The following is a 19,168-nucleotide window of genomic DNA, read 5'->3' as shown; positions in this document are numbered from 1 at the left end:
GGCAGTACAGCTGGGGAGGGGGCATGGTAGAACACAGCCATTCACTGCGCAAACTTGGGGGGAAAGATGGGGGACAGGACAGAGCCACGCTACCCATTTCCAGGCTGTAGGTGCTGCAGGCCCATTTGAAAACAAAGTCGGCATCTACCCTAGAGATCTCCCTGAGAGCGGAGAGGAGATTGGAGAGGCAGGCAGGGGCCACCTTGCCACCATACTGATCCAAAGCAAGGAGCTGAGGGTCCTGGAGCAGGGAACCCGGAGGCAGCTGGGGCTCTTCTCTGGGCTGGAGCGCCTTCCCACTGCCATTACTGACCATCTCCTCCTTGCTTTTCTCTGGTGGTTCACCCAGCCCTGAGCGGTAGCAGATCTTCAGTCTGATGAGCCCCAGAAGAGCTGTGTGGATTATGAGGCGGGATATGTGAAATCAGGGCCTGGTGGTAGCTGAAGTGGCCGGCTGGGGCCCATTCCCACTCCCTGGCCTCATCTCTGGGGGGGGGGGTGAGGAACGGTCAGCGGTCAGTTGGGAGCGTTCTCCTCAGCACCCTCCGTGGGGCTCCTCTGAGAGAGCACTTGAGAGCAGCGAGGGCAGGAGCAGGGGGCAGGGGGGCAGGGTGCCGTTTAATTTCTTGTTAGTGATAACAGCTGGAGAGCTGCAGCAATTAAGGAGGAAGACTCCCCCGGGATGCCAGAGCGCCCCACACCCCCACCAGAGCTGCACACGGCTTCCTCCCTTCCGCCCTTTCCTTCGCCAGTCTCCCCTCTCGGGCCCCAGGAAGCTGTAGACTGCAGTTTGGAGGAAGAGAGGGATGTGAGCGGGTTCCCCCCTGGGACTTTTAGCGGGGGACCACAGTACAAACTGAAGAGGGGAAACTGGATCTGGAAGCAGCCTCCCCTTCTCTATCACCAAGCCCATGGTGGGGAGGGGGGCTCTGGGCTTCTCTTTGGCACTGGTCTTGAGGACCTTGCCACGAACTCGACAAAGAGCAGCAGGTTATAGAAACCCACACACCGAAAGACAGAAGGACTGCCGTGAGTTCTAGAACTCATTCGGGCTCCCTAATGAATTCCAGGCTAGTCTGGGCTACAGTGTGAGAATCTGTTCCCCAAACAGTGACTGGGCTGGGGGCATGACGGTGCGGCGGATTGAAATGTTTGCCATGTGCACATGAGGACCTGCGTCTGGAGGCCCAGCACCGTCGTAAAACAGGGTGTAGAAGCGTGTGTTTGTAAGTGCAATGGAGGGCAGGGAGCGGCGGGGTGTGTGTGCGCACAGGTGTACATACGTAAGCGGACCCAGGAGGCTTACTGGCTCAGGGAAAATGACAGAGGGAGACCCCCGCCATCCCTTTCTCGCCTCTGTGTGTTCCCGCCCAGGGTGCACCAGAGTTGGCAACTGCTGGCTGTGGGAAAGGTGAGATAGGAGGAGCCAGATACCCGGTACAGGGTTGGAACTCAGGAACTTGCGAGATGGTGGCAGCAGAGACGGAAGTCGGGTGGAGCTGTGCTTGAGATAGAAAGTGAGCTCACTGTATCCATAAGCCGGGTGTGTGCAGAAGGCCGAGTCAGGAAGATGCTAAGTCCAAGGCCAGCCTGGCTTCCATGGTGAAGTCAAGGCCAGCTTGAGCTACGTAGACAGAGCAACTTGGCCATCTCTCTCCTCTTCCGCCCCCTCTCCTTTTTCCTCCTCTTTCTTTCCTTCTGTCCTCCATTTTTCATTTCTTTCTCTTCTCCCTTCTCCCCTCACCCTATCATTTGTTTTTCCTTTTGAGGGACAGTTTTTGTTTATTTTATGTGTGTGTGTGTTTGTGCACACGCATATACTATGTGCACCCTGCGTGTGCAGTGCCTGTGGGGGCCAGAAGAGGTCCTCAGAGCTGCTGGAACTGGGGTTGCAGGTGGTTGGGAGCCACCACGTGGGTGTGGAAACGGAATCCTGGTCTCCTGAAAGAGCAATAGGTGCTCTGAACCAATGAGTTTGTACGTCAGCCCTCTTGTTCTACACAGTCTCACTATGTAGCCCTGGCTGGTTCCAAACTCTTGATGCACCCACAGCACGTGGCTTACCATCCGCCTGTGACTCCAGCTCCAGGGGACACCCTCGGGTACCCATACACGTGTGGAAGCCATACATCACACACACAGAAATCAAACTGACAATCTTTTAAAGATTAAACGTGTCTGTGGCTTCTCACGTAGGGTCCATTGGTTTCTGTTTTGAAACAGATACGTCTAATCTTAGTCCATGTAACCGTTCTGCAGGTCAGAGGTCAGGCATCCTCTGACTGGGCTTTCTGACAGGGAAGGTCTCACAAAGCTGGAATCGAGGTGTGGACTGGACCTTTTTGTCTGGAGCTTGTGTGGGGACACTCACTTCTGTGAATGCCCCTCCCTCCCTCCTGGTCTGGGGATCGAACCCCAGGCTTAGCCGATGGGAGGCGTGCTCCCTGCTGCTGGGCTGCAGTCCCAGTCCTCAGCTCATTCTCCTCGGGCAGATGCAGTTCTTTGCAACTGTAGGCCCGAGCTGTTTTCCCTGTGGCTCCCATCCAGGGCTGCCTGCTGCTCCTAAAGGCCTCACCTCTGCCACGCGCCTCCTCCATCAGGAAGCCAACCGGGCACTCATTACTGTCAGACTCCCCACTTCTAACTGACCCCCTCCTGTAAGCATCGAAGACAATGACTTTCCAGGGCATCGGTGGAGACAACCCCTTCCAAGTGCAGGGATTAAAGACGAGCATCACCACTCCTGGCTCGCACTGCCGCTCAGTGCCATAAATGTGCCATAGAAAACAACCTAATCTCAGAACCTGTAAAAAGTATAGTCCCAAGATAACAAAAACGGGCGCTGTTAGGAGTAGAACTTGGAGGACTGTCTTCAAATCTACCTGCCACACTTACGACTAAATGCCAAGTTTCACAGTGACCCTGTAATAGTTGACTCATTTCCACCCCTCACTACCTCCATCACCTCCTCAGCCATTTAGACAGTCTTTAAAAAAGGTTTGTTCTGAGTTTTGATTGTGTATATGTGTGTGTCTATGTCAGGGCAGGTGCACATGTGTGCAGGCTTTTGAGGACAGAGGAGAGTGTCGGGTCCCCTGAAGCTGGAGTTAAAGTTGCTTTCAAACTGCCCGGTGTGGGTGCTGAGAACGGCACTCAGGTCCTGGACAGCTCTTAAACACAGAGCCATTTGTTTCTCCAGCCATTTAAAAAAAAAAAAAAAAAAAAAAGGCATCCTTGAGTTTTCTCAAAGCACACAGCATGAAGCTAGGCGTGGTGGTATGTTTAATCCCAGTACTGCAGAGGCAGAGGCAGGTGGATCTCTGTGAGTCTGAGGCCACCCTGGTCTACATAGTGAATTCCAGGCTGGCCAAGGCTACATAGTAAGACCTTGTCTTACACACACACACAGACACACAGAAAGGAAGGAAGAAGGAAAGAAAGAAAGAAGGAAGGAAGAAAGGAAGGAAGGAAGAAAGAGAAAAAGACAGTGTCAGCCAGCACTCCTTGTTTACTCTCTTTAATCTCACTTCTGAAAGAGACCAGGATGGCCAGCTCCTGACTTTCAGGGCCCTAGGCTGTGACTTCCTCACCACGCTCTGAGCATGCTCCTCCCCTTCTACCTACCAACCAAAGCCAAGAGAAGTCGAGAAAGCCTCAAGCTTCACTTTAGCGGGGTTTCAGGATGAAACGGAGGCTGGTGCAGGTGTTCAAACTGCCATGTTTTCCTGGAAGTCCTTACTCTATTATTAGAGAATTTGACTATTACCAGTTCAACACAATCATACCAAAAACTAAACCAGATAGGCTCTGGGCTTGCATCAGCGTGCTTTATGGGGAGAGTGCCATCTCCAGTGCCGGAGCTGGTAAGGATCAGCACACACTCGCTGCATTCAGGAATTGACGGATGAGCAAATGGGTGGTCCTCAGAATTTTACCATCTTAGAAAACTGTCCAAGAAGCTGAGTGTGGTGGTGCATGCCTTTAATGCCAGCAGGAGGGAGGCAGACCTCTGTGAGTTCGAGGCCAACCTAGTCTGTATAACTAATTTCAGGCCAGCAAGGGCTACATAATGAGATCCCGTCTCAAACAAACAGACCAAAACTCCAAAACAGTTGGAGGCTGGTGAGATGGCTTACCAGCAAACGGCACCTGACTGATATGACCTGGGCTCCATCCCTGGTCCCACATTGTAGAAGGAGAGAATTGGCTCCAAAAGTGGTTCTCTGACTTCTGTAAGTGAGAAATGGCACAGGCACGCACACACACACACACACACACACACACTTTCTATACATTTTCAGGCTAGCCTTGGCTACATGAAATCCTTCTCAATAACACTCCTAAAGCACCAGAAATAAAACCCCACCTCCTAGCCCTCTACGATACCCTGGGAACTAAACACTGTGTGGAAATAACCAAAAGTTATTTAATGCCAAGCCATGTGACTGAGCAAACGGGGAGGGTAAAAACAGAACTTTTTTTTTTTGTTTTGTTTTGTTTTTTTTGGTCTTAACAAGGTGTGGCACCAAATTGCGAGATTGGTTTCCTTGTTTGGTGTACATTAAATCTGAGATCAAGCCACAGTAAGAAGTAAAGTTAAAAACTGTTTTCAGCCAAGCTAATTTGCTTTGGCCTGGACATGTAGGGCTCACTGTTGGGGATTTTGCCTGTGACTGATGGGTTTTGTCTGTGGTTTGAAGCCAGCCATTCGAGTCACAGAGGGTGCTGCCTTCCCTCTCAGAACAATGAAACTGAGGCTGGGTATGGCATACACCTGTGGAACCAGCGCTGGGGTGGCGGTGGGAGAATTGGGGCAGAAGAACGGTGGGGCAGAAGAACGGTGAGTTCCAGGCTTGGGTCCTAGGAATTGGGATGAAGGCGAGGGTGCGAGGGTGCGTGGCGCTCCAACAGGCTGACGGTACATCGTCCGCAGCCCAAGCATGTGTGGTGCCCACGCTATGTCAGGGCGCACTTCACTTTGTATTTATTTATTTATTTATTTATTTATTTATTTATTTATTTATTTATTTATTTATTTATTATCTTTTCATTACGTTTTTATTTATATCCTGTATGCGCGCCCGTGTGTGGGGCGTGCTTGCCCGAGCGCGTGTGTGCACATGCGCAAAGCTTTCGAAGGTTGGCCCTCTCCTTTCATCTGTGGCTCCTGGGGATGGAGCTTACGTCATCACGGCTTTAAACACCTCACCCCGGGAGGTACGGATCAGGCTGTGTGGTGCCCTCAGTCTTTTTGAAACAGGCTCTTGTGGAGCTAGCTCTACTCAATGTAGCCAGAGCTGTCCCTGAACCCCTGATCCTCCCGCCACAGTGTCCCAGGTACTGATATGAGTCACGGGCCACTGAGATCACAACTGTATGGGCCCCACCAACGCTACTGAGCCGCAGGAGGAAAAGTACAGCGTTTAAGATCAATTCCTGAGTAGTTGAGGGATAAGAAGGAGACCAAGGTGAATGGAGGAGATGGAGAAGGACAGGCATGAATATCAGCCAATGAGGGAGGTCGACTCCCAGTGAGAGTCCTCCATGCGCTGCAGTCCCCAGTTCTCTGAGCGTCTCCACTTCCCTTTCAGTTACCCATCGTCACTGTGCCCCAAAGATGCTTCCGGCCAATAGTAGCCCAACACCATGTGAGAGCACCTACGTCATCCCACGTGCTCCACCTCATCACCCAGGCACTGAGTCCTCACCTCACAATGCCACAGTAAGAGGGGTGAGTCCTGCACAAGGAGGGTGGGGGAGAATGTGGCTCTCCTCACAGCACAGCGCCATATGATCGCTCGATTGTATTGCTGGCTCCTGGTAATTTCTTACCCTGATTTCTTTTTGTGTACGTTAACGTGCGTATTCTTGTGTGTGTAGGTGCATCTATGTATGTGGGTTTGCGCGCGTGTGAACGTGAGCTCACGTATGGGCAGAGGTCAGAGGTCAGCTTTGGGTGTTGTCTTTCGGAAGCTGATGATAACTTTGCTCCTTTTATTTTGTGTGTGTGTGTGTGTGTGTGTTTAAAGCAACATTTTTTTTTTTGAGACAAGGTTTCTCTGTGTAGCCTTGGCTGTCCTGGACTTTGTAGGCCAGGCTGGCCTTGAACTCACAGTGATCTGCCTGCCTCTGCCTCCCTGAGTGCTGGGATTAAAGGTTCGGCCACCATGCCCAGCTAAGCACCAGTTATTTTTAAACTTTATTTTGTGTGTGCGTGTATGTGTGTGTGTGTGTGTGTGATATATATGAATGTGTGTGTTGTATGTACAGGTGTGCAGGTGTGCAGGTGTGCAGGTGTGCGTGTGGAGGCCGGGAGCAGGCATTGGTAATCTTCCTTCACTACTTCCTGTTTTGTTTTTTTAGACAGGGTCTCTCACTGAACCTGTAGCTCATCAATTCAGCGAGGATCCCAGAGGTCCATTTGTGTCTGTACCCGCCCCCCCCCCCAGTCCTGGGGTTACAGAATCTGCCAGTATGCTGGCATCTTTAGGTGGGCTCAGAGATGCTGAACTCTGAGCATCTCCCCAGTTCCAACCTTGTTTTTTGAGACGGTTTTCCACTGGCCATCTGGCCGCAGGGGTTCTGTCTTCACCTTGTCATCATTGGGATTACAAGCACTCATGAGGACAGATTTTTGTTTTTTAATTACAATTTATTCACTTTGTATCCCAGCTGTAGCCCCCTCCCCCAACTCCTCTCAATCCCACCCTCCCTCCCTCTTCTTGTCCTATGTTCCTCCCCCAGTCCAACGATGGGGGAGGTCCTCCTCCCCTTCCATCTGACCCTAGTCTATTAGGTGTCATCAGGACTGGCTTCCTTGTCTTCCTCTGTGGCCTGGTAAGGCTGCTCCCCCCTCAGAGAGAGGTGATCAAAGAGCCAGACACTGAGTTCATGTCAGAGACGGTCCCTGTTCCTATTGGGGAACCCTCTTGGACATTGAGCTGCCATGGACAGTTGGTTTTTTATATGGGTTCTGGGGTCCAACTCTAACCTAACTCAGTAACGACTTTGTCAACTGAGCTTTCTCCAGCACATGCAGCCTAATGTCTACAGTAAGGTTTGCTGCAGACACTTACAAGCAGGAAGTACCTTGCACCTCTTGGATTTCAGGTATACACTGGAGTCTTAGAATGTATCCTTGGGGGCAAGAGTCACTACTGCTTAAATATTGCTAGCTGACCAATGTCCATTTCGTGACTCAGAAGCTGATAACTTGTCAATCAACAAAGGGACAGATAAGATACAGATAGGATCAACAGGAGCGTAATTGATTTTTCTGATCATCAGAGGATACCACGTTTTTAAAAAAAGATTTATTATTTTTGCTTTTACATGTATGGGTGTTTTGCCTGCATGTGTGTCTGTGTACCACATGTATGCCTAGTGACCAAGGAAGCATGAACAGGGTGTTGGGTGTTGGAGTTACAGGTGGTTGGGAGCCATCGAGTGGTGATAGGAATTGAACTAGGGTCCTCTGGAAGACCAGCCAGTACTGTTAACCACTGAGCTAGCTCTCCAGTCCCTGGAGTGTTTTCCCACAGCCGTTTGTTAGAAGATGTTATGAACACTTGAGTGACACTTTCTGGGTCTGGGGTGACTGAGGTTCGCCCACACTGAATAGTGTGTGATGGGGCTTGGGGCCCCGTGCGCTCCAACTGAAAACATTCAACTGAAGTTCTGACGTCTGCTTGCTTCTTCCAGCGCAGAAAGGAATGTCTGCTTTGTCGGTGGTTTGATTGTTTTCGTTATGAGCTACGGAGCGCTGGACCTAGGAGCTCACTCCCACCAGGCCAGTGCTAGGCTGCAGCTGGGTGGCTTGCTTTATCCAAGCCATAGTGATTAAGAATGCCACTTTTGGAGGCAGAAAAGATCTGTGTCAGTCCCATCTTGGGTGCTTAATCAACCTGTGTGTGACCTTAGGCAAATTACTGTCTCAGTCTTTGGCTTCCAACTGTCTCCTGTCTCCCAGGATGATTGTGATGTTGTGTAGCTACTCCCTCTGGTCTGACATGCACCACCCTGCAGGATAGCTTCCTACTTGCAGGAAGCAAACAACTCAAGAGTCTCCAGAAGTCCCTGAAACTGACCAGCTCCATTAGGCTCCTCCCCCCTCAAGGGTACATAACACATAGACAAGCAAAGCTGCCTAGAAGAGTCTCTGACCAGACCAGAGTGACAGGCCAGCTAGTTGCCTGGAAACGAGCTAGACCAAGTGTGCTACTTGGAAGAGACACTGCCCAGACCTGTTGAGCTGCCTAAACATTGTGCAGTGAGTTCCAGATTTTGTGAGCCTCCTTTGCTGGGGTGGGCTTTGGCAATATAGCTGTCTTTGAATGATTTCTGCTCCTGTAACCCCTCACCCATAATCCTGTGGGTGACCCCAATAAATCTCATTGGTTTACCTCGCTGGACTTCGGTGGAATCCTTACTTTGTTGTCGGTTCCCTAGCTGGAGCGAGTAGACATTTGTTCACATCTCCCTAGGAATCCCTTTGCGCGTGCTTACTCACTGCTTCTGCCCAGCAGGGGTGCAATTAAAGGCAGCAGTTGGCATGACTATTAGGACCATTCACAGAGCACAGGCTGGAGTGGGGCTCAGCGGCAGACTGCTGCCGTGGAGTCTCCTCCCCAACCCTGCAAAAAGAAGAGCGAGAAGCTTCGCCAGCACTTGTTGTGGTGCATTCTTAGAACTTCAGCACACAGGAGGATCATGAGTTCAGCGTCAGCCCGGGCTACATGAGACCCTGTCTCAAAGCAAACCAAGAAGCAGACAGAAGGAATTCCCATTCACTCACTAGCCCTGCTCTGTTCAGACTGACTCTACACGGGGATGGAGGAGCCCCAGGCTGTCTTCCAAGGTCAGGCAGAAATTTCTGAGGTCCAAGCCAATGCTCTCCTTTCTGTGCCCAAAGGACCCATGGAGAAGGCTTTACACTTGCATGATCTTCCCTTAGCAAAAGCCCACCCCTCTTTGGACTTTGGGGTCTCCTACAGGCTGGCCTAACTCTCTGGTCCATGATCCTCCAGGAATCTTCTGTCTTAGTCCTGACCTATTTTTCGTACTTTTCTGTCCCCGAGAGGGTTAGTCTGGATCTACTACTTCCTGTGTGGTGTGCCTTCCCAGGGGTCAAGGGCTTGTGCATAGAACCGCAGTGGGGCAAGAAGTCCAGCACTGCTCTCCTGCGCCCTCTAGAGGCTTGGGGTGACAGCCGGGTGAGACGCACAGGATGGTGTTTGCAGAGACGGCCCCGGAAGGCTTCATGGTTACGTGATTGCCACAATGAAGCACCTGAAGAGGCGGTCCTGTGGGCTCAGGTGCAAGGTGATGTCCCCACCTCAGTCAGGGTGAGGCAGGCCAGGGTAGCCCTGTATCATAGGCCTTCCTGTTCCTCTTCCCCTCTCTGTAGACCCCTCACTCAGCCTTTCCAGCTCCACACTGGGGCTCAGGCTGGCTGTGTGTCATCTATGTGTCTAAGGGTCTGCTCATCCTGGTGTTATAGCCTCAGCCCCAGTCTCTGCCCTAAGGACTTGGGGTGCCTAGTGTGGAGGTTCTTCTCATCTGCCCCACCAGGAAAGATCCTCTGCGTTTCCCACAAACCCTTGCTAAAACTCTTATCAACTTTTTCACTCCATCCCCACCCTCCCCTCAAATTATTGCCAGCTCTCTGCTCACCTACCCTGAAACATTCCCTCTCTGCTTCAGCTCTGTCTGGAAGGTAGGTCCCCTGCCTAACATTTCTCCCAAAACTGGGCTGGGGAGCTGATGCCTTCCTTTGCCTCTTCCTTCGAGTCCCCTCTTTTCTACTCCCTTACATTTCATCTTGGCTCGGGATGGGCCTAGAAGTGTCTCAAATAAACTTCCTCCTGCTATCGCCCCACAAATCCTGCAGAGAAAATGAAGCTGGGAGGTCTCTGCTTATCTAATGTCAGTCCTTGCTGCATTTCCTGCTGTTGATTGGTGGCAATAGACAAGCTCAGGCTGTTGTTCAGACGGTTGGTGGAAGGGGCTTTTTCTGTTTTTCTGTATCCCTGCCCACCTAGATTTTACAGCGCCTTTAGCTGTTGTCCTGGAGTGTCGTGCCTGGGCAGACTCCATCTTCTGCAGCTAGCCAACCCTGAGTGCCCAAGTGTCTTTAGTGTCCCCTATGATCCTGTACTGGAACCCTAGCAGGGTTGGCAGTCACTCTAGTCCCTTCTGTCTAGAGACAGCACCAAGGGGCAGTGTGGTGCCAGACTTCCTATCTGGGTGGGCACAGGGCCTGATTTTTGTTTTCAAGTCAGAGTCTGGTGTAGCTCGGATGGGCCTCAAACGCACTCACTGCGCAGCCAACGAGGACCCTGAACTCCAGGTCCTCCTGCCTCTACCTCCCGAGTGCTGAAATTATATCTACCCCAGGAGTGCTGGGACTGTGGGCACCCGCCACCACACCTGGTTCGTGCTGTGCGTTTGCGCTTGTTGGTCATGCAATTTACCAACTGAGCTGTGTAGCTGGCCCCCAGAGCAGGTGACTTCAGACCCAGCCTTTGTCCCCGGGCGGCATCAGTGTGAGGGTTTTAGAAATCGCACCTGTACACAGGATTCTTAAGGTAATGCCCAGGGTGGTACCAAGAGTTGACGCTGCTCTCCCTCTCAGCAGCCCCTCTGCAGGACGCAGTGACCCAGATCCTTTTCCCTGGACTGACTGGGTTTCTGGGAACACTCCTGTCTTTTCTAGGGGCCATGTCGTGGGCGGTGGCACCAGCAGTGAGGTTTGTTTGTGTATATCTATGTGGTTTATTCGTCCTGTGGCCTTCAGCACGGTCAGCTGAGGGACTTCGAGGGACTGAAGATTGGTGGGTCGGGATAAGCCGGGAGGAGTGGCTCCCTGGGCTCCCATCAGCAGTGGGTGGCAGGCAGTGTGGCCACCTCTGTCTCCTTAGAGCCTCAGGTCACACCTCACTCTCTAGAGATGCAATGCTTGGCCCCAGGACTGTGGCCTGGACCCTCAGAAGCTTCTTACAAGTCCCCTCAGGCCCCAGAGGATCATGAAGATGGGGGTGGGTTATGAGGACCATCTCCCCTGGATTTTCCTCCTCTTCCAAGAGTGTACCCCAAAAAGAAACGGAAAGCAGACGAAAAATAGATTCTCAGGGGTCTCTCAGAAACTGAGGTTTGTGACAGTCTCAGAATCCTCCTGGGACAACTGACTGGGACAAGAAGAGGGAGGGAGACAGTCAAGGAAAGAGAGAGGAGGAAGAGAAAGAGAAACGTTCTGGTTACTGTAACTGTCCATAGTCCTGTCTTGGGCTGGGATTTCAATCCTGACCCAGTTGGTCATACTTTTAACCTGGCCTGGAACCTGACAGTTCACAACTCCAAGCCTCTAGAGGGTGCTGGAGATCAAAAATGGACTTCTTGCCCCAGGGGCATATGCAAAGTGGTTGTGCGAACACACACCCGTGGGAGGCTCCGGGTTTGGATGATAGCCTGCTGTTTTGCATGTTGGTCACATTTGCTTCTGGAAATTAAGCAGGAGTCCTAGCCTGGTCCCTCCAAGAGCCGAGGAGACATGGAAGCAGGTAGAGCTGGACCCGAGGTCGGCCTCCGAGCAGAGCATGGTCCATGAGCCTCCTGATAGGCAAAAAGCTGCCTTTGAGCCCCACCCACCCTTATCCACATGGCTCTCTGACTACCCTTTTCCCTTCCTAGGTCCTCTGGCCTATCCTGCAATCTAGAAACCAAAAAGTCATGCTTGGCACAGCAGATGCCCTCAACTCTCTGTGTCCAAGATGCTAAATAGTTTATCTTCTTTCTCAGATGGTGGGGAAGGTGCCCCTCCCCCCTAGGGAATAAGTGTGCCCTGCCTTGCCTCTTCTGGTGCTTCTGACTGTGTTCTGGAAGGGCACGGGTCTGAGGAGAATGGGTTGGTGTGAAAGGAGACGCAGACCGGACTGACTAGAGGACCTAAAGGGATGGAGATCATAGCAGCTGTGGCCTCAACAGAGCACTGCTTGGGGTGAGGGGTGCCTGTGGGAGGGAGGGAGGAGCCCAGCTGCTCAATGGCTCCAGTGCACACTAGGATCCCTGTGCTGGCACTGCCTGGCTCCCTGGCCAGTCAGTCAGCACTTGGGGCCAGAAGCGCCATGTCTCCCAAAGGCACCTGGCTCAGCGCTGGGCTCCAGTGAAGTGATCTGGTGGCGTTTGGAAGGTAGGAAGAAAAACTGGAGTTTATTTAGGTTTGCCTTCGCTTTGGCTGGGCCTCACTTGGCCTGGATCCGGGTTCTCAAACTTCTTTGGTAATGAGCTCTTTTTTTTTTTTTCATGTGACATTCCAAACGAAACATCAATAAAGAAAAGCAGGGGTCTGTGTCTGCCCACGCTCACCCCTATCACTACCTCCAAAGACCCCCAAGAGTCTCAGATATCTTTTGATTAATTGCTTCACCCGTCATCTAGTAGGAACTAGGCCAGGAAGGGTCTGGAAGCTAAGGGAGGCATCCCTGGTTCTCTATACTCCACCTTCCCTGTGCTTCCATGTGTGGGAAAGCTGACGGGATATGGGGGTTGCCCCCTCTAGGGAGCAATCATTAACTGGCTTTATCTTTGTCAAGTGTTTCTCGGGGTAGGCCATGGGCCAGGCTTTCACCTACATCCGGGTGGTTCCTGGGGGAAAGGGCCCTTGCTGGTAGAGAGCACTGGATCCTGACTCTTTTCCTAACTTCCCTGAAGGAACACATTGTAGCTTACTCAGTGACCATTGGTGACACAGTTGCTTCATGGAAAGGCTAAAGGAGAAACCAAGCTGACACATTCCCCAGTCCTGTCACCTCCGGTATACATTATGTGACTGTCTCCTTCATTCCTTCTTTTTCTCCCTCCTTAATCCCTCCATCCCTCTGCCCTCCATCCTTCCCTTTCTTGTTTTGTGGATTGTGTGTGTGTGTATGTGTGTATGTGTGTGTGACAGGGTCTAATGTAACTCAGATTGACCTTGAAAGCAATATATAGGTAGGATAACCTTGAACTCTATCTAGTTCTTCCTCAACCTCCCAAATTCTGGGATTATAGGCATGTGCTCCCCTTGCCTTTCCTTCTCTTCCCCTCCCTTCCTTTCCCTTCCCCTCCCTCCCTTGCCCTCTTCTTTCCTTCCCTTCTTTCACCTGGGTGTAGAGTAAATCTATTTCTCCAGCTCTCTCCGTCTCCAGCTCTCTCCGTCTCTAGCCAGATCAGCGAAAGGGTTGTGCAATGAGGGGGTCAGCACAAGAGCTAGGGAAGGGAAGTAAGAAGTGTGCGAGCCCCACTCTAGGTTGGAAACTCAGTATCAAGTCCCCACATCTCTGTATGACCCAGCCGGCGGGCACCGCCACTTCCATTTCACAGACAAGGAACCTGAGGCTCACAGTGAAACCAGGTTTGCACTAGGCCTGCCAACCTTTTTCCAAGTACTTGCTGTGGGCTGGGGGTGGGTGTGGTGCGCAGCTTCTCACAGTGAGGGGTCAAAAAAAGTGTCTCCACAAAAGACAAGGGCCATTTGGGTGTGTATATGACTAATTCTTGTTATCCCAGTATTTAAACAAAACAAAACAAACAAACAAAAGGCAGGAGGATTATGAGTTCCAAGCCAGGCTGGACATAGTGAGACAAAAAGATAAAAATAAAGCAGAAACAAACTGAAAGGACTAAGTAGGTTATAGAAGGAGTTTCCTGCCTTCTGGGGGCCGAGGGGGGTATCTCCCCTCCATAAATCAGTGCCGAGACCCGGATGTCACCATTACATTCCTGCTAGATTTCTTTGAGCCAAACATTGCCCTCATCAAGAGCACTAAGGACACAGGCCACTAGAAGACGTGACATTTGGTATCAAGGAACGGTCTCAGCTGTCACTGTCTCCCCGTGACTCAGAGCTAGGGAATCTTGCCTAGAAGCTGAGGGCCAGCAAGCGGGACTGATGCATCGATGCCGCCAAGGTCACACAGCATGCAGCCTTCTCAGCTCTCTTGGGAGGACTAGAGAAAGTGTCACCCTACTCTGCGTTCTGGCCTAGCCAAGTGGCCCTGGGCTTGTCTCAGAATGGTGCCCTTGGGACAAGCAATAGGCCCAGCACTCAATATATGGCTGGACCTACCTCTACTGTCTGCTTGCTCTTTTAATTCTCTGGGGACATATTCCCCCCACAACCCGAGAGTGCACAGGGAAGGCAGAGTGGAAGTCACCGCTGAGGGAGCAGCACAGTCTCCTGGGCTCTGTCTGGGTGTTCCCTAAGACAGGGAGGTAGCTGGGCCTACTCTCCATGTCCTTATACTCAGACCCAGAGGAGGACCTGGAAGGCAGCCTTACAGAAGTCTCTAGAAAGCCCTTGCCTCTTCTCTATGCCCAGGGAGGGGGGGACTTGGCCTGTGGGTTGGGATGCTATGGGGAGGTGGCATGGAGACGGATGCCCAGCTTCTTCTGTGGGCTTACTTCCCTTTTCCATCCCCTTTCTGGACCCCATCCTCCTGGTGATGGGTTAACTTCTCTAGATGTCGCTTCTCTGGCCCCTTCACCAACTAGCCACGATTACCTCTCATCACCTCCAATCCAAACTAGGAGATCCACAGCAGGCTCTGATATTGGCACTGGGTAAGGGTTCTTTTTTTTTTCAATTTCTCTAAAGGCTTTGCAAAAACTTGGGAAAGAGGAGGACCTGGAGGAAAGGAGAGAGGAGGAGAAAGAAAGGGAAGGAAAGGGAGGAGAGGGAAGGGAAAGCCAGGGGAGACTGATTCAGAGGCAAGAGATGAGGATTTACATGAACCACGCACAATACTTATTTCTACAATTAAGCATTCTATTTCTGCAGGAGAGGAAGACCACCTCTGTCGTAGCGAAACTTTAGAAAAATACGTTGTCAACAGTAGGACCCGCTGGCTCCCCTCCTCAGGAGGGGCCAGCAGGACTCCCCATCACCTTCCTGTCCACACCCACACAACCCCAAACTTCCCTGAATACTGAAGTGGCAGATCAGGCCAGAGAAGAACCACTGTTATCAGTCACATCACTACTTGGGCCGCTAATGGCTCCAAGCTGTCATTCCCACTCTTCTCCTACGTTGTTCCTCTCCTCGGGGCCTTATGAGCTAAGTCCAGACCTACAGGCTGTAAGCGTCTATGCTGGGAGACAATGGGACTGCCATCTCCCTTCCCTCATTTGGGACCTCCCATAATTTCTGTCTGTGCTTCCCTTGGCTCCACTGTCCCCCACCCCCCAATCTGTAGAGTGACCTTGGGGCCCTTTGTGTACTCTTGGAGCATAGGAGGGTGGTCCTCCGAGGAGATACTCTGCTCTTGTTATCAAATTTGGGGCCTGTGTGGCACAACCCAAGCCAGATCTGGCCACCCATTGTCAATAGGCCAATTAGAAGAGTCAAATTAAAGGCAGAAGAGAATGGTCACATGGGAAAGAGGGACAAAGGTCAGTGACCTCCCCCCATGTCTGCCTTGGGGTCCTGAAGTGAGTTTAAAGTTTAGAGGACCAAAGGTATGCACATCCAAGCAGTCCTGGTCAAGATGTGTTCCCACCCACCAGTGACCCAGCTTTGGCTAGCCTGACAGGCTGTTTGAAACCTCATCCCTGGAGACAAGTTCCCCTCTGACTGGAGCCCTTTGCTGCTCCCAGCATGAGGTGTGGGGCAATTCCCATTTCTCTGAGGTCCACTGCTTCAATAGTCTGATACTCAGACTGACTTTCTACCAGGCCAGATTTTTGAGGTGGGATATAGTCACCCTACAAAATAAATATAATAAACAGAATGTAAATGGGACTAAGGTCACAACGCATTCAGTTAGCGTCAGGAAGCCATGCATAAGAACTGTTTTCAGTTGAGTGGTGACCGTGCATGCCTTTAATAGCTGCACTTGGGAGGCAGAGGCAGGTAGATCTCTGTGAGTTCGAGGCCAGCCTGGTCAACAAAGCCAGTCCAGGATAGCCAAGGTTACAAAGAGAGACCCTTTCTCAAGAAGAAGAAGAGGAGGAGGAGGAGGAGGAGGAGGAGGAGGAGGAGGAGGAGGAGGAGGAGGAGACAGTTTTTTGTTTTTGCTTTTCGAGATAGGGTTTCTCTGTGTAGTTTTGGCTTATGTAGACCAGGCTAACCTCGAGCTCACAGAGATCCACCTGCCTCTGCCTCCTCCAGTGGTGAGATCACAGATGTGCGCAACCTCACCTGGCTCTAAGACCAATTTCTCATAATCTCTTGGCCTTTTGTTACTTTGGGAAGGGCTGACACAAACAGCCCCATCTCAATGGTTTGAGAAAGGGTCTCATCGTAGCCTAAGCTGTCCTTACTCTGTGATCCTCTTGAGGGCTGGAACTACAAGTGAGTGCTCCCATGCCCAGCCTGACTTTATTTCAGTTCTGACAGTTTCCTCCTTGTCCCTAAACCCTGTTCTCTGAAGATGTCATTGATTAACTACTAAATGGATTGTTCCCTCCTGTCCCATGATGCCAGCAAAATACTCATCCTGATTGGTCTGATTTGCATTGGCTGGTATGAGATTGGCAGGGGAAATCTCCGTTTCTTTGGGGCACCTTGCTTAAACTGTCTGCTAGGTTGAGAAAGTCTCCCTTCAGAATGTTTTTATTTCTGCCAGGCCCTTTACCCCCTGGATGCTCCTATCCTGCAGTGACCTGGGGAGGGAAGATGAACGAAGGGTATTCTGGGAAATGAGCCCCCACGAAGAGCAGGAGAAGTGGACACCACGCATAACTTTAACACTTGACTTGTCTCTTCCCCCGTTCTTTCCAGACATGCGGGGTTTTCATTTGGTGACAGTATGGACATGACATTTACTAGCTCCATATCAGTGTGCAGAGTGCATCCTTGAGAAAGTTGGCGATAATGTGCAGCTCGTATGGAATCTAGAAATGACCCCTCCCCTGACCCAACTTCAGATTGTGTCTCTAAAATGCAGGGTGGAGGTGAGTGGCCCATCCCTACCTGATACGGGTTACTCAATCCCCTTCAGGCCAAGTTGCAATCTTAGCATGGCTTTAGCGCTTTGGAAGGGGGAATGTGCATCACTGTTGCCTTTGCTCCCTGGGCACAGGCCCCTCCAGGAACCTTCTATGGTGGTATAGATATCTGGCAGGGTTGTCTCGGAATAGGAGGAGGCTAGAGTCGGGAAGTGATAGGTGGCTAACCCTTCCTCCAAACCTCAGGGCCCTTTATTGAGCATCTCTTCTGTAAGCCCACAGCCTTTCCCAAGGCGGCAGAACTGTGCTTCTCAACCCCCCCCCCAATTCTGTGGTCCTTTGATTCATGTCCTGGTGACCCCCGACCATAAAAAGTGTTTTCGTTGCAACTCTCTGACTGTAATTTTGCTGCAGTTATGAGTGGTGATGTAAATATCTGATCTGCAGGAGATCTGATATGTGACCCCTGTGAAAGGGTCTTTCGGCACCTCACCACCCCCAGAGGGGGTCATAACCCGCAGACTGTAACCCACTGCGGTAGAAGGCAGCCGTGAGAAGATGGGAGAGTAGGGCACCGGGAGCCCTCAGTGTCCAGAGCCTCTGTTATACCATGACGACAGACAGGGGCTCCCTGGTCAGTGCTACATCTGGTGTTCTTGGGATGGTTAGAGGCAGACAAATTAAACATTTGGCGGCTTTCCTTTCCTATGGCCTCTTAGCAGCATGGGGCATGGATCAGATGAGGAACCCAGGAACAGTAAATGTCCCTGTGATAAGAGAACCATCCAGGAGGTGCACCTCAGGGTATGATGGATAGGATGGGATGGGATGAGCAGGAGCCATTGGGATTGGGGTACCCAAGGGGTAGCAGAATCCCAAGCCTCGGTTTTGTGAGAAAAGGGATGGAGATGGCAGGGTAAACTTTTTTTTATTATTATTTTTATTTTTTGGCCAACAGGGAGACTACTGGGCTCCCATTCTTTGAGGCCCAGCAGATCTGGGTGAGAGCTGGGACTGCCTGGTCCCTCTCTTCTCACAGGTATCAGAGCCCCCTCTTGTTCCCAGGGGAGCCTGGGAACAGCTGGGCCAAAGCCCAACCAGGAATTTTTCCAGGCTGGTTCCTATATCCAAGGGTGGGTTGGAGGTGGAGGCTTTGGGGAGCCCTTAAGGAAGACATAAGGAGTTGGAGAAGGGGACTTTGTGGAAAGCGAGGGGACAGAGCCAAGACAAGGCTGAGTGTGCAAGCACAGAGAAGCAGCCAAGGGTCCCGGAGAGGAAGGGGGGGAGACACTGAATACATCCCTGAATTCTGTTCAGAAGATGAACGGTGAGCCTGGGCTAGGACTGATAGAGCCTTGCCTCCCCCCGCCCCCATGTCTCCCAGGGTTGGTGGCAGCTCTGGGCAGCTGGCCTACCCAAGTTCCCGAATGCTGGGACAGCTTTGCATCACCATGCCGGCCTGGCTTGCTTCTGCCCCATCGGTCCCCTGGCCTCAGTTCCCTGGCGACATCTGGGGATGTGTGTGATCGGGAGGAACAGGGGCCTCTGTCGGGCCAGCTGCCTCTCCGTCAGGGCTCTGCCAGACTCCACAGTGTATACGTGGGCTTCCGCAGGTCCTCTCCCCTGCCGGCCACTGACTAACTGCAGAACTGCTCAGCTCCCCATCCTCAGGGCTACAAATTCCGTGCCAAATTCTCTCCAGCGAAGCCTCCCTGGAAACTTCCCAGAGGGTCCCATTCGCCCATCAGGGCTCTAGCTCCTGATGTCTGCAGACAGACAGAGGCTCAGATGAGCAAATTCCCCCGTATATAATTCTGCTTCGGAGGTCCAATACGCAACGGTTTAGGGGGGATGTCCGAAACATGTAACTACTTGCGAGGTCAAAGAATGCCAGGCTCAAGAGTCAACTCTCACCCTCTTCCCGAGACCGGTGCTCGGCTGAGCCACAGTTGGGATGCGCACAATATAGTCGCTAGGGGGCGCTCGGCCATCACGAGGAGATCGTGAACTTGGGCGAGCTGAGTCTGCGTGAGGGAGGACGCGTGTGTCAGTGTGAGTGCGTGCGTGCAAGTGTCTGTGTGTAGTGTGTATGTGAGGTGGGGGAGAAGGCCAGGGGTCACTCGGGATTCCAATAAATCTGTGTCCCTCTCCCCATATGTTACTGCCAGCTCTGCGCCCTCCCCCCTACCTTCTCCAATATTCCCAGGGAAAGAAATTGCTCCCAGACTGTCCGCACATAACCTCA

The sequence above is a fragment of the Meriones unguiculatus genome, chromosome 16 (assembly GCF_030254825.1).
Source record: "Meriones unguiculatus strain TT.TT164.6M chromosome 16, Bangor_MerUng_6.1, whole genome shotgun sequence".
NCBI lineage: Eukaryota > Metazoa > Chordata > Mammalia > Rodentia > Muridae > Meriones > Meriones unguiculatus.
The sequence above is the reverse complement of the archived record's forward strand: the minus strand, read 5'-3'. Positions refer to the sequence as shown.